The sequence below is a fragment of the Canis lupus genome, chromosome 14 (genome assembly GCF_003254725.2).
Source record: "Canis lupus dingo isolate Sandy chromosome 14, ASM325472v2, whole genome shotgun sequence".
Taxonomy (NCBI): domain Eukaryota; kingdom Metazoa; phylum Chordata; class Mammalia; order Carnivora; family Canidae; genus Canis; species Canis lupus.
In genome coordinates this window covers 15,536,151-15,552,209 of record NC_064256.1, presented here as the reverse complement: position 1 = coordinate 15,552,209, position 16,059 = coordinate 15,536,151, and the positions used below count along the sequence as shown (strand labels likewise).

The window sequence follows — 16,059 nt, the reverse complement described above, 5'->3', positions numbered from 1 at the left end:
GTGTTTAGCTAAATAACTAGTTAGAATATCTAAGTAATGATGAGGAAAGAGGGTTTGTAAAGACAAATTGAGAAGATGAGTAATCATGAGAGGTTGCATCATGCATGGGCTTTGAATTCAAGACAGATCAGAATCTAAGCTCCTTCATTCACTAGTTTTTATGTAAATTGAGAAAGTCTCCTTTTTTGAATCTCAGTTCCCCTCAAAGTAGAATGAGGCTAATGTTATCTATCATAATGTTTGTGAGGTTTGCAAATAACATATGCAAAACTACTGTTTTTAATGTAAGCATTTAATAAAATGTATCCTCAGGTGAAAAAAGTGCAGGTAAGGTACAACTGAGAGAAGAGGTAAGCATTTGCAAAAACAAAACAAAACAAAACAAAACAAAAAAACCACAAAAAACAAAAAAACCCACCAAAACACCAAGATAGCTATTACATTTGGGAAGTCAGGGTAGAGATAGAAATGTGAAGATTTGGGAGAGAGGTATTGTAAGGAAGTAGGTAAGGATAAACTACTTGTGTTCAAATCTTAGTTCCACCATTTAACAGCTGTGTTTTATTAGACAAATGACTTAAGCACTTTGGATTTCAGGTTACTCATCTGTAAAATGGAAATAATGATAATCATACTTGCCCAATACAGTTGTTCTAGGGATTGAATGAATTGATATTTGTAAATCTAAATCCTAGCACATAGCAAGCACAGAGTAAACACCTATTTTCATTAAGATTGTTTGGACTCCTGGGCACTATTTGATAACTTTTATTTTTGTTGTTTCAGACAGTGAAAGGGAAGATTGGTGATATATTTTTTTAATAGTTGCAAAGACTATTGATTTCTAGTTTGGATATAAAACATCACAAGAGACTATCAGTCTCAAATTTACAATTAAACAAGCCGGAGAAACTATAAAAAAGTCGTAGTTAAAAAAATCATAAAGCCAAGCTTGTAAAGAAACTCAAACAAAACATCAGAGTGCTAGAAGATCTTTTATTGGATAGAAGAGACTTACCACTGCTCTCATCACTGAGGAAATGTTTACCTGAACTGCAAACACATGTGTAATAGCTTATTTGGGTTCTTGTAATAGATCAGAACTATAAGGGACCCCAGCTATACAGCAAGTCCCCACTCACCACCAATTGTAAAAAAAACATTAAAAAATGTACAGTAGCTTGGATGCCTGGGTGGCTCAGTGGTTGAGCTTCTGCCTTTGGCTCAGGGAGTGATCCTGCAGTCCCAGGACTGAGTCCCACATCGGGCTCCCTGCATGGAACCTGCTTCTCCTTCTGCCTATGTCTCTACCTCTGTCTATCTGTATCTCTCATGAATAAATAAATAAAATCTTAAAAAATCTGCAGTAGCATTAAAAAATCAGATAAGAAAACATAAATCTAATGAAAGATGCCAATGATCTCCATACTGAAAACTATAAAATATTACCGAGAGAAATTAAATAGGACCAAAAACATAGATCTAACATGGTCCTCCTTTAGAAAATTTAATGTTGAATTGTCTATACTTCCTAAATTGATATATACATTCAATATAATCTTTGTCCAAATGTCAAAGGCTGTTGTGAAGAAATAGACAAGATGGTTTTAAATTACATAGAGAAACGCAGAGAAAATAGGATAGCTAAAATTATGTTGAAAAGGAACGAAGTTGTGAGTCTGAAACAATCTGATTTCAGAATTGACTATAGATGTACAGCAATCAAGGCAGTGTGGTACTGGCCTAAGCATAGACAAATAGAATAATGAAATAGAATATAGAAGCAGACTCATACGTATTTGGTTAACTGGTTTTTAACAAAAGTGCCAAAGCTATTCTTTGGGGAATGACCTTTCCACAAATGTTGCTGGAACAACTTCTGTATCTATCTGTATGGAAGAAAATATATTTGACTCTGATCTCATGCCATAAACAGAAAGTAATTCCAGGTGGTTCATGGATCCAAATGGAAAAGCAGATTCAAAAGTTCTACAAGAAAACAGATAAGCCTTGTCATTACCTCAGGTTAGGCAAAGATGTCCTATACAGGACAGAAAAAAAAAATTGAGCACTTTCAAAACGTACGTTCTTTTTGGTATCTGCTCTATGGCACATATTTCAGTAGAGTTACTTGTGTTGATTGGTACAAATTCTTTATGTAGTCTTTATATGTCCTTTGTCAAATACTCTACATTTTGTTTCCCAATTTGCAGTTTATTTATTTATTTTTTAATGGAATCTCTTAATGAGCAGAATTATTGTAAAGAACACAACATATTTTTGTAAGGAACACAAATAATCATTTGCTCTATTTGTTTGTTGGCAGAATAGAATCCTCCCTCTGTACCAAATCCTTTTGTCCTGAAATATGTCACACTGCCTAAGTGCAGCCATCCTGAACTGTGTCTCTAATCTTCACTGTATTCTAATCTCTAGTGCAGGTGATTTCCTATATCTAAATTGACTAACATTCTTGCTCTTTTTGTCGTAAATAAAACAAATACTGCAACAACACGACATTTTACGCATCTTAGATTTTAATCAATAAGCAATTCCTTGGAAGACAACCCGTCATGTTTTCATTATTTGGCACCCTATTTTGTCAAAGAGGTGATGAGGATATATGTGGAGGTGTTTAGGGAGTAGAAAGTTAGGGTGTACTGAACTTCAGTGGGCTTGGATGAAAGACATTTTAGTCCCTGAATAAGGAAAAGCTCAATAGAATGAAATTCTTTATCTAATGGAACATGATAAATTTTGAGTCTGTAAATGTCCTATTATGGGTTGATAAATAAATTTATGTACACCTCTAACTTAGAAACACAGTTACCTGCTGCATTTTAAAGAGCTTTAAGTTCTGCTTTTAAAATATGTGCATTCTTAGTAGTCAGCTTGTTTTAAGAGCCCATAATTGTTCAAATACTTTGGGAAATTTTTATTACTATTTTGCTATAATTATGATGAGAGCTGAGCAGGAGTGACCACTTTTGAGGGTACCTCAGTACTTTTTTTTAATGCCACTGTCAATCCACTTGAACTTGGAGCCTGATAAAAAGATATTCTCCCTCTCCTGGTATTGCTGGAAAGCATCTAAGTACATAATTCGTGGTACTGTGCTCATTTTAATCAGATCACCTTGGAATTCAAGTTACATATAGCTTCCAGCAAGTTTTTTCTTGCTATAACTTTTGAGGAAAAAAAAGTATAATGATATCTGAAGCTTTTGTTAGATTGAGCTCCTACATTGACTTAGGATGCATCAATTAGATATTTGTTGAACACTACATCTGAAACTAATGATGTGTTATTATATGTTGGCTAATTGAATTTAAACTAAAAGAAGAAAGAGCGATATTTGTAGCCTCGTGGCTATTATTCGAGGGAGAATTCCTAATCTGGGACAGTATTCTACTCTGGGATGATCATGGCACTGGATCAGAAAGCATGACAGCACTTTTTTTTTTTTTTTTAACTTTTTGCTTTACTATATCCCCTAAAGGGGCTCTCTTTTCCCTTCTTTGAGGGCCCAATGATCCTCACCCTGGGTGGGTTAGGATAGGGGCATTAGTGGCATTTTTCCTAATTCATATATTTGATGCTAAGTGGCCTGCCATACACTCAGGATAGCATAAAAAGTGTGTGTGTGTATACTTCTCATGCATTTTAAGATGTGTGGATACATAAACATGTACATATTTAATGGGCGTGCACACACACAGCTGTTTGACTAGGTAAGAATTATTCTTCAGCATTAATTGGCCAGTTCATAGAGCACCTTTTGGAGCACAAATTAGCAGGCTCAACTTAATTGGAAATGTGTATAACTTTTGATCAAACAAATTTCACCTCTAATATCTATCCTACAGAAATCTTTGCACATTCTTAAAGGCATGTAACCATTGCAACATTTATATAATACCAAAATGAACATAAATGTTCATCAGTAAATTAAACCTTCCTTCTATTAAATATTATGTGATTGAGAAAGTAAAGGTATAGGTCTTAATGTAGGAAGATATCCTTAAAACACTGACAAAAGAAATATGCAGCTCACTGAGTAATATGTATGGCATGATTTTATTTATGATAAAACAAGCCAGTAAGTACCCTTTATGTGTGCACAAGGTACTCTGAAAGGAATTGTTAACTGTTAGTTGAGAAGAGAGGAACTAGACAAGGAATATTGAAGGGGAATAATTCTTTTCTCTATACTTTTGAATTTTAATATTGTATACAGGTATTACTTGTTAAAGCAGTAGGAAAAAAGTAATTTGCAAGTTTTTTTCAATAATTGTGATCTATTAATGAAATAGTACATGTTCCAATTAGAACATCATTAACAATAATGTGAAAATTACATGACGTAGACAATATTGATAAGATTGAAAAGATTGCTATTTAAATTGGTAGTTCACAAGATATATTAAAGCACTGAAATGCTACCTTTGTTAATGGTTGAAAAATTTGCTATTTGACTATTTCCTTTTCAGTGTGAGGTGTCTAGACCACGTGTATTCTATAAGTGAGTGAGTGTTTAAGTAGCTGTCAGTGCGTTCAGGAGTGGCTTCCCAAGACATAGCCTTCATCCCTGGAACCTGTGAATGTGATCTTATTTGAAAATAGTTTTTGTAGATGTAACTATGTTAAGGATCTTGAGATAAGATCATCCTGGAGTATCTAAGTGGCCTCTAAATCAAGTGACAAGTGTCCTTAACAGAGTTAGACAGAAGAAGATTTTAGACAGAAGAAGACACAAACACAGGAGAAGGCCATGTGAAGATGGAAGCAGTGATTGCAGTGATGCAGCCATAAACTATGTTAAGACCTAAAGTCACCAGAGCTCACAGAGTCAAGGAATGCTGCTCCCCTGGAGCCTTCAAGGAATAGGGTCCCATAGATGAGTTGATTTTAGATTTTTGGTGTCCAGAGCTGTGAAAAAAATAAATTTGTTTTTTGACCTACCAGGTTTGTGGCAATTAATTTGTCATAGAAGCCCAGGAAACTAATATACCTTACATCTAAATAAAAAATATGATAGGTTTAACATGCAAAAGAGATCAGAGAATTTTAAAGCTTAGATTATTTCAGATTTTCTTAGTGTGTTGCTTTTTTCTTCATTCCAAAATTTAAGTCCTTAGAATATTGACTACCAAAGGAATGAACATTATTCTGATTCCCCAGAACCACTGAATGTAGGAATCAATATAGGGATCATCTGGTCCAGTGGCCATACACAGAAGAGCCCATAGTGTCAGGAATGAGTCATGAATGTTGGAGTTGGGCTAGGTTAGGGCAGAAGTGCATGGTAAAAGGTAGTAAAGTGAAGTATCTGATCTATACAAACAAAGGCACTGCAAATCAAACAATTAAAAACCCTGCGAAGGTACGAGACATATAGCTTCATTTGGCTGCCTGTGTGCCAGGGGGATCTACTACCAAAATGAAGAGAAAATGGAATCTGAAAGACTGTTGGTTGTTCCTGCCACAATATCTAATCAGCTCCTGAGCTAGGATCATAATTCCTGGTTCATCCCTTCTGATCGAGTGTTGTTCTGCCTCTGATTTGCTCTTTATCTCAGCTAAACAGTATGGAAAAAACTAAGATGTATTGACCAGCATGTGTTGGGCACCATGCCAGGTTTTTTCAGATGTGTAATCTCATGTAATTTGCACAATGGCCCCGTGAGGTTGGTAGGTTTCCTCAAGGTTGGGTAACTTGCCTAAGTCACTCAATTAGTAATGCAGGTCTCTTTAGCTGCAAAACTCATGCTGGTCCAAGATATAATACCGCTTCTGAAGAGGGGCTCAACAAGCCATGAGACTTGGGGAAAATATGAATACATTTTTTCCAAAGACAGATCATAGTTATTTTTAATACTACTGCTAATTTTTAATATGCTTGAATTGGAAAAAAAAATAGTGCTTCTTCATTGATACAATCACCTTCACTATTTTTTTTTCCTGTTACATATCCTGTAGGTTTTCCTGTTATCTTTTTGGTTTTATAAGAATTTCCTTTCCCTTAATAAATCCAAGGCAACAGCCTTACTCCTTTTTTTCTCCTAATTATTCTGTAACTGCCAAAATTATCAAATTACTTTTGAAACATGATCTGATTTCCTCTGTACTTGCTAAATGAAGCAATAATTCTGTATATCTGGCTTTCTTTAGTTAGTTGTACCTTTAACAATTCTGTCTTTTGGATTTTATACATGCTTTAAGAACTAAGTTGGGCTAGAAGACAATTTTTTTCATTGATGCATGGAGAAAATGCACTTTTAGAAAATAAATTTTGGGAAGGAGTCTTGCCTGTAGTCATTCTACCAAATGACATGGGAGTTTTCTAGTTATTTTCTGTATTTAGTTAACCAATAAATATTTATTCATGGCCTGTTATATGTTCAGCATGTTACATATGGACTATTTTAGGTGTTTTAAAAGAAATAAGAAATACAAAATATGACTTCAGTCTTCAGAAGCTTGCAACTGAGTTCTAGAAACAAGACTAACAAAGAATAAGAGACAGGAATGCCTTATAAAGCATTAGGAACTCAAAAATTGAATAGCGCAGTATGAACTAAAGTATTTAGAAAATATTTCATTAAGACTGTGGAATTTGAAGTGGACCTACAAAAATTGGGAAGGTGGAAGAAACGAGTAAGGTTTTGTGTGTGTGTGTTGGGGGGAGAATAGAATTAAAAAGGCAAATGCAGAATTTGTGTATATGGGGGACAGTGGATGAATCAACTCACTGAAGAGAAATAAAGGGAATATGAAATTAGATATGGTAGCCAAATGGGAAAACATTAAATGCTCTAAAAGCCAGTCTAAGGAGTTTAGATTTAAAAGCAATTGATGGTAATGAATCCTCTTGTGCTGGAAAATGAAAAGATAAAAGGCATTTCTCAAAGAGATCTAGCATCAAAACATACAAGGGTTGGATTAGAAGAGGAGCAAGGTCAATGTTCAAGTCAAGTAAGTATAGCAGCTAAAATATTGCTTTTTAAGTTTGTATTATAGGGAGTGCATAGACTAAGGGTAGTGGTAGTTGGAGTGGATAGAATAAGGTAGGTTCTTCCAAGAGGCATTAAAGGGAGAAACAATGATGTTTAGAGATTAGACAATGGAAATGTCTGTAGGCAGCTAGAAAGGACATAGTATGATGGAGTAGGGAAGGAAGTATAGATTCATTAGTGGCCAGATAATACATGACATAGCTGAAATAGTGAATTAATATCAGCTCAATTATACTTAGAAAACCAGAAGGATGAGCTTAAAGAACATTCCACATTTAGGAACCTAGTAAGGAAGGGAGAGAAAAAGTTGTTTTAAAAAGATGGGAGAAGCTCTTAAATACGCCACAGAAGAAAGAATTTCATGACTGGGTAGTTTGTAACACCAAACATTATAAGATATTGAAGAAAATGTCTGAGGAAAGGTCAAGGTCATCAATTTAGCAGGAGGAGATCATTGGTAATCCTCAGGAAATGGTTTCTGTGGAATAGTATGCACTGAAATAGGTGGTAAGGGGAATAAGAAGGAATTAGAATAGTGAAAAAGAAGAGAGGAAAGATGTAGATCACATATTGGAATAGTTAGGAGCAAAACCAGAGAGTGATGTTGATTAGTAAGTAGAAGAGCTAGGAGTAAAAGGAGGATGTTATGATAGTTGACATCCAAGTGAACTTCACCTCCTGCTATTCACTTGTGTAGTTCCCCTTTCCATGGCATGGGGTTGACCTGTATAACCAACAGTATAGAAATAATGGTGCATGATTTCTGAGGCAAGGTCATACAATCAAACAAGATCATGATTTCTGCCATGTTTTCTCATAGATTACTCATGCTTGATGAAGCCAGCCCTCATGTCATTATGACACTCAAGCAGCTCTTGAAGAGGAGCTGAGGCTTCCTTCCAACAGTCAGCACCATGTTAGTGAACTGCCTTGGAAACCAATCATCCAGGTCCCAGTAAGCCTTCACATATCTACTGACATCCTGACTACAATCTCATAAGAGACAGTCAGTCAAAACCACCCAGGTAAGCCATATCTGAGTTTCTGAGTTTGTTTTAAGCCACTATGTTTTAGAGTACAGTTGACTCTTGAGCAACATGAGAGTTAGGTGTGCCAAACTAACCCCCTAGGAAGTAAAAAAATCAAATAATTTTTGACTCCCCCCAAACTTAACTACTAATAGTCTACTTTTGACCAGAAGGCTCCTAATAACACAAAAGGTGAAGTGACACATATTTTGTATGTGATACATGTTACATTTTGTACTCTTACAATAAACTAAGCTATAGAAAAGAAAATCATGAGAATACATTTGCAGTACCCAACTGTATTTCGAAAAAAAATCCATGTGTAAGTGGACCCGTGCAGTTCAAACCCATGTTGTTTAAGGGTCAACTATAATTTCTCATGTATATTAGATAACTAATACAGATTTCTTTAGGTATTTTCTTTTGTATGTATTTATCTCTTTTGTTTTTCTTTTTGGCTGGTAGAACTCTGAATATGTTTTAAGGTGCTTATGAATATCAGAATGATTCAAGATGATAACATGAATAAAAGAATTGGTAGGAGTATGCTCTGAGTGACTGGAAAATTCAGGGAACTGAAATAAAGATGGGAAAGTTGATTTTCAAAAACAAGTCACCTATTTTATGAAAGTAATGAGAAGTTCAGCATAGATGTAGACTCTATTCCATCTTGAGATGAAGACAGGAGTGCCTGAAATTACTCACTTCAGATCAGTTCTTTTTACTAAATCCTCTATGTGTGCATTACCCTGTATGTTGATATTTTTACCTAGATAGTCCAATAGGTACTTTCCTTATCCATAAGAAGATATTTTCTATGATACATATACTTTGTAGGATAAATAGTGAAAATGTTAACTTCATTCCTCACAAAGGACAGGAATCTGCTAAGTGATTCATTAAATACACATGTAATATTTCATAATGAAACAAATACTTTTACTTTTGGTTATCTCCATATTTTTCCCATAGGGATTGCTTATTATTGCCTTTAACACATCTACATTCACCATGGCATCAGGGAGCCATGTGCATGAACTCTGTAGATCCTCTTTGCTGTACAAAGGTCAAATGGACTTATGGCAGTGCTCTGAAGGGTGTACTTGGCAGTTAGTCTAACAAAAGGAGTGAAAATGCAGTAGAGATAAGATTACATAGATTGGGTTTGTGATCCTGTATAGATTCTCAGATTCTGTAGTAAGCTCTTTGAAATGTATCTTCAGGGAGGGTATGTTCACTTTATTACATTTATCAACATTGTTTGAACATAATCCATTTGTAGGGTACTTCTTTTTCTTAGAGCATTCATTTTAGAAAGTTTGAAATTGTATACACCACTCAGGCTATTACAATAGGAGAGAAAGACTGAACTCAGCTCTGCTGAAACAAAAGGCAAGAGGATTTTTAAGTGATGGGGTGAACTAGAGAAAGGCACAGGGGACATTAGAGAGAATGCATGTTTGGTAATAGCCTGAGTAGCGTGGTCTTTGCTTAACTTTGGCACAGGTTTTGCTTTGGCACTGGAAATCCTGTTGTCATCTGGCCTTGCATGCCAATATCAGTGAAGACAGAATTGAGATGGAATTTTTAAAGTCTATATCTTTGATGTTAAGAGAAAACCAAATAAAATGCTCAAATAAATATTTAGTTGTAAATTGGGGCAAAATTTACAGGGATCGGGAAATTGAATGTGGACATTATTTCAAAATGATAGTGAGGGCAGCCTGGGTGGCTCAGTGGTTTAGCGCCACCTTCAGCCCAGGGCCTGATCCTGAGACCCAGGATTAAGTCCCACATCGGGCTCCCTGCATGGAGCCTGCTTCTCCCTCTGTGTGTGTGTCTCTGCTGTGCTCTCTCTTTCTCTCTCTCTCTGATGAATAAATAAATAAAATCTTAAAAAAATGATAGAGCAATAATTTGGTCAAAAAAAGAAAACACAGGGACGCCTGGGTGGCTCAGCGGTTGAGTATGGATATGGATATGATCCTGGGGTCTGATTAAGTCCTAAGTCCTGCACTGGACTCCTTGCAGGGAGCCTGCTTCTCCCTCTGCCTTCAGTGTTGTTAATTTATCAACTCCTGGTAACTTTTGTTAACTATTTCCTGAAAAACTAGGGCAATTAATACAAATGAATGCCTGCCTTTTTTCTCCCCAACAAACTCCCCTTTTGGTTTTCTTACATGTATTGTAATACAAAGACGCTCTTCTTATAGTTATTCTATTTAAAGTACTTAGACATAGTGAACTGGTGCAGCCACTCTGGAAAACTGTGTGGAGGTTCCTCAAACAGTTAAAAATAGACCTGCCCTACGACCCAGCAATTGCACTGTTGGGGATTTACCCCAAAGATACAGATGCAGTGAAACGCCGGGACACCTGCACCCCGATGTTTCTAGCAGCAATGGCCACGATAGCCAAACTGTGGAAGGAGCCTCGGTGTCCAACGAAAGATGAATGGATAAAGAAGATGTGGTTTATGTATACAATGGAATATTACTCAGCCATTAGAAATGACAAATACCCACCATTTGCTTCAACGTGGATGGAACTGGAGGGTATTATGCTGAGTGAAGTAAGTCAGTCGGAGAAGGACAAACATTATATGTTCTCATTCATTTGGGGAATATAAATAATAGTGAAAGGGAATATAAGGGAAGGGGGAAGAAATGTGTGAGAAATATCAGAAAGGGAGACAGAACGTAAAGACTGCTAACTCTGGGAAACGAACTAGGGGTGTTGGAAGGGGAGGAGGGCGGTGGGTGGGAGTGAATGTGTGACGGGCACTGGGGGTTATTCTGTATGTTAGTAAATTGAACACCAATAAAAAAAAATATCTTTAAAAAAAAAAAAAGTTCACCTTCAAAAAAAAAAAATACTTAGACATCTTTTTCTCATTCCAATAAGATTAATGGTTCTCCAACTTAAGCATGCATCAAAATCACTTGAAGGGCTTGTTAAAACGCAGATTCCTGGGCCCCATCCCTAGAAAATGATTCAGCAGATGTTGTGACTGTGTTAAATTAGCATTGCTACTTACAGCCTGGGGCTGAGCTGGGGTGTCAGGCTGTCTGAGTCACTAGTCAACAAAATACTACAAAGGAATTGACTTAATATTCATAACTCCTGGAGGAAATTCATGGTATATGTGTAGGGACCATGAGAAGGGGTCAAGGCAGGGTACAGGCAGAGAGACTGGTGGGATGTGGGGCACATGCCTTTATTAGGGTCTGAGGGTGGAGTGATTTGAAATTCCTGGATTAAAGCAAAATTGGTCAATTCAAACCAAAAAGAAGAATGTTTTGGTAAGCTTCATGGGGCATTTACCTGAGAGGTGCCCAAGGGGAAGGCCCTGGGATGTGGAGGAGAGTGCTTAACACAATGATAGCTAAGAGAGTCCTATTAGGAGCATATTTGTTCATGACTCTGGGCACTGTTACCTAAGGCATGCACTCAGGCAGTGACTAGTTTGAGTTCAAGGTCCCTGCAGGCCATTTGGCCACACAGGATGAATGCCAAGGCAGCACTATCATAGATCCACTTAGCTAAACTCTTAACAGTAGCTCTAAGCTGAAACCTGAGAATTTGCTTTTCTATTCAGTTCCCAGGTGATGCTGATTTGCTTGTCCCATAGTCCACATTTTGAGAACTATGCCTTTAGATGGTATTTATTGAGTAACTGACATATAAGATGAAGAAATTTGTGACTCTACCCTTCTCTTTATTCTTCATTGCTTTCACTTCAACTTTTGTTAACTGTACCATTACTTTTATGTTGTTAATATTTACAGAGAAAATGAGTGAGAAATATCAGAGAGTGTGACAGAACATGAGAGACTCCTAACTCGGGGAAAGGAACAAGGGGTGGTGGAAAGGGAGGTGGGCAGGGGGTTGGGGTGACTAGGTGACGGGCACTGAGGGGGGCATTTGATGGGATGAGCACTGGGTGTTATGCTATATGTTGGCAAATTGAACTCCAATTAAAAGAAATTTAAAAAAATATTTACAAAATTGCATTATTTCTGGTTATTATAAGTATGCTCTGTCCTTTGCAAGTTGATTCAAAAATTTGAAAACTAATAAAGTGATAGATGATCTGCAGAGAAGAAAACATATGCCCATGTAACAGGATCAGAATCATTGGTCAGAACCTTTCTCACTCCCACTTTTGTCTTCAAATACAGATTCTAGCTTTGCCCATTGAGCCTCATTTCTTCTTCTGCTTTCTGAAGACATTCAAGGGTTGCAGGACTAGGTTTGAGGGCTTTATGATGCAGATACTAGAGGAAAGTAGAGAAAAGTCCTAAGATCAAAGGGTGTGCTGGGGAATGGGTTTTGGGGTGAATAGAAAAGAATAGAAATAATTTCATGTGTAAGGGAATTAGATGGGAGAGTTCATAGGAATTTAAAGTATTCTTATCTGTGTAATCCTTTAATGATGGAAGAAATGCAAAGATAGGTTCTGACTGTGGCTTTTTGCTTTTCTTTTTAAAGTCGGTCTTTCTGTATCTTTTATTGATGAAAAGGTCAAATAATTTTTATCTCTTATTTTGAAGTTCCAGACCTTTAATAAACACAATTTATATCCTGAAAATTTAGCTTCTTTATAAAGACCCTCCTCACAGAGAATTCTGAATTCCTTTTCTTCTATTTTATTCTAAGGAAGTTTTTAAAATTCATAAAAAGATTTTTTTCTCAGATATTACTATTACGAAAACATAAAACAGGCAATTGTGGTGTAATATATTGGGGACTATAATCTGTGGTCTCAGGATTCTTTATACTCCTTAAAATTATTAAGGATCCCAAAGAACTTATAAATCATAAAATTTAAAAATATTTATATATTTAAAAATGGCTGGGTGCCTGGGTGGCTCAGTGGTTGAGCATCTGCTTTTGATTCAGGTCATGATTCTGGGGTCCTGGGATCAAGTACCACAATAGGCTCCCCACAGAGAGTCGGCTTCTTCCTCTGTCTATGTCTCTGCCTTTATCTCTGTGTCTTCCATGAATAAATAGATAAAATCTTTAAGAAAATAAAAATAAAAATGGGTATACTGAAACTATTATTGATTAACATGAATACTGTTTTTTTAAAGATTTATTTATGTATGTATGTATGTATGTATGTATGTATGTATGTATGTATTTATGAATGATAGACATAGAGAGAGAGAGAGAGAGAGAGAGAGGCAGAGACACAGGAGGAGGGAGAAGTAGGCTCCATGCCGGGAGCCCGATGTGGGACTTGATCTTGGGACTCCAGGATCGCGCCCTAGACCAAAGGCAGGCACTAAACCGCTGAGCTACCCAGGGATCCCCAACGTGGATACTGTTTTAAAAGTTAACTATTCTTCTAGCATAAAAAGTTATTAGAATAGCATTGTTTTACAATTGTATAAATTGCTTTAATGTCCAGCTTAATAGAAGATACCTGTATTCTCATACCTGCTTTTGCATCAGTCTGCTGCCATATATCATTTGGGTAGAAATAAGTAAAGAAAATCTGCTTTCACATTTGTAACTGGGAAGAGAGGGATATTTTAATAGCCTTCTAGATAATTGTGAATATTCCTTTCTTAATGCTACACTGAAAGTTACTTTATAAAAGGTAGATTCTTAAAGGTTGGTTTCAATATGGAATCTAAAACTATATCCTATTAGTTTCCTATTGCACTGCAGCAAATTACTGTAAACTGAGTAATTGATAACAGAAATCTATTCCCTGGAGGCCAGAAATCTGAAATTCAGGTGTTAGGTAGGTTGCATTTCCTTAAGAGGCTCAAGGAGAGAATCTGATCTGTGCCTCTTTCATATTCTGATGGTACTGGCATTTCTTGATTGGTGACCTAATCAACCTCTGCCTCTGGGTCACATCTGCCTTTGCCTAATTCTTATAACTATTTTCATTGAATTTAGGTCCCATTCACATAATTCAAAATAAGCTTCCCTCAAAATCCTTAATATAATTATATCTTTGACATGTAATTCATTCTTTTTTCACTAAGGTACAGTTTCTGGGGATAAAGAATAGGACTTACCTTTCATGGGGGCCACCATTCAGCTAATGACATATCAGTAACCTGGTCCTACTCTATTTCATTAAAATTCATAGCTTTATCTTGCGATCTGTATTGTCTTTTACCACACATGATATTATAACATCATACAATAGTCATTTGGAATATACTCATTTACCAAGTTAGGAGGATCTTCCAAATATTGATAAATTTTATTATATAGTGTAAAAAAAACCCACTTACCAATATCACCATAAAACTCACCAATAATGTCTTTGAAGATTGGGAACATGCATGGTGGCAGATAAAGTTTTTCTAAAATTATCACTTTCACTTGAAAGTTCCAATTTTATCATTGGCTGCAAATCTAGTCAGCTCTCTTTTTTTGAAGTTGACAGGCTCACTTTGTTCATTGTTAAGAATGTTCTACCAAATATCCCCAATCTGAATAACTATCATTTGTTTTCTGTCATTCTTTCAAGTAAAAATAGTGTTCTGTAAATAGTAGCTAGTTTAGCTCACAAGTCAAACCATTGCATGACTGCTTTTCCTAAAGGCAACCATCATACTTCAGTATGCAGAAAAGAACTTTAGGTATAATTCTCCCTTGTCAAACAGTATTTAAAAGATATATACCAAAGAGTTGAGATTTAATAATATTAATAATTTCTTCTGCTTCAAGGATATTTTTAAGTGGAATTGGTTTTTTCCCCTTATTTTTTTGGTACTGTGAGTGTGTGGGAGTGGAAAATATGAATACTAGTAAAGCTTGGTGCCACTTGATTCATGTGGAAATGTCAGCAATTTTACCCATGATTGCTCTTGAACCATCAGTGAAAATATCAATGTAGTGAAAGAAGACAAATAACATACAAAAATAATTAAAATACTTTCTACCTAACATACCCCTAAAAGGTCTAGGGAACTCTCGAGAATTTCTATGTTGAGGTCTTCTCAAACTCCTTTGTATTTACAGTCCAGCTCTTTTAGAGTTAAGGTTTGTGATACCTGCAGTCTTTTTCTTACAGAATTATACTCTGTATCATCAATAGCATCAATGATAGAGCATTTCTTTAAAGGATGCTCTACTGTATACTCTGCAATTTCCTTCCAAGTTTGATATCCACTCAGTATGTTTTGATGTTGAACTTTTCAGGTTATTTTCAGAAAGTGTCAACAGAAGGATTGCAAACAAAAAGCAGGATGGATATTACTTGCTCAAATACTTCCAAAGTTGTTTGTGACTGAATAGTTAAGGGAGTATAATTGTCTAGTCATGCTACTAGGACTGAAAACTGAGGTCATGCTGTGCAAGCAATGATTAACATCTTTGTGATATTGAATTTTATATGCATATATATGGTGTATCTTCCTGTTCTAGCTGCTTTTGTGCCTTTCAGGAGTATATTACGACTTTCCTCATGAAAGCTTCGATCATTTCTAAGCTTGCAGACATACACTATTATAATGAGATTCTCTCTTTCATTAAATCCTCTAATTGGTTTTGTGTTGTGTGTTTACATACTACATTTCTTCAAAGAAAGATTTAACATCATAAAGATACTAATATTCTATAAATTAATAAATTTAATGCAGTTTTGATAGAGTTACCAGAATTACCATATAGTTTACTCTCTCTGGGTGTAAATATGCTAACTGGTACTTGCATTTGGAAAAGCAAATAAGCAAGTACAGCCACAAATGTCCTAATAAGAAGAGGAGTAATATGTGGGGTGAACTAGCTCTATCAGATACTAAAACATGTAAAGATTAAAATAGTGTATTATTGATAGCTAAAGAGAAGAGAACAAGAAAATCTATGAATAGAGCCTAATCCTTGTGAGATTTTTTTTGGTAAAGTTCAGTATATCAAATCAGTGGGGAAAAATATGTTTTTTAATAAGGGATCCTGGGATAACTGACCAGACATAAAGAAAAGATAAAATTCAATTCATTCTCACACTACATATCAAGATAATTTTCAAATGGACCAGAAGT

General features: G+C 35.8%; 1 long non-coding RNA gene across 2 annotated transcripts in view; it reads left to right on the top strand.

The window, feature by feature from the left end:
- The window catches only part of LOC112674974 (uncharacterized), a 184,459-nt gene that overhangs the window by 125,798 nt on the left and 42,602 nt on the right, over window positions 1–16,059 (top strand). For both annotated transcript variants that reach the window (XR_007401989.1, XR_007401990.1), the window contains one exon: window positions 7,837–8,041. This is a non-coding gene — a long non-coding RNA (uncharacterized LOC112674974). The remainder of the gene's footprint in view (window positions 1–7,836; window positions 8,042–16,059) is intronic.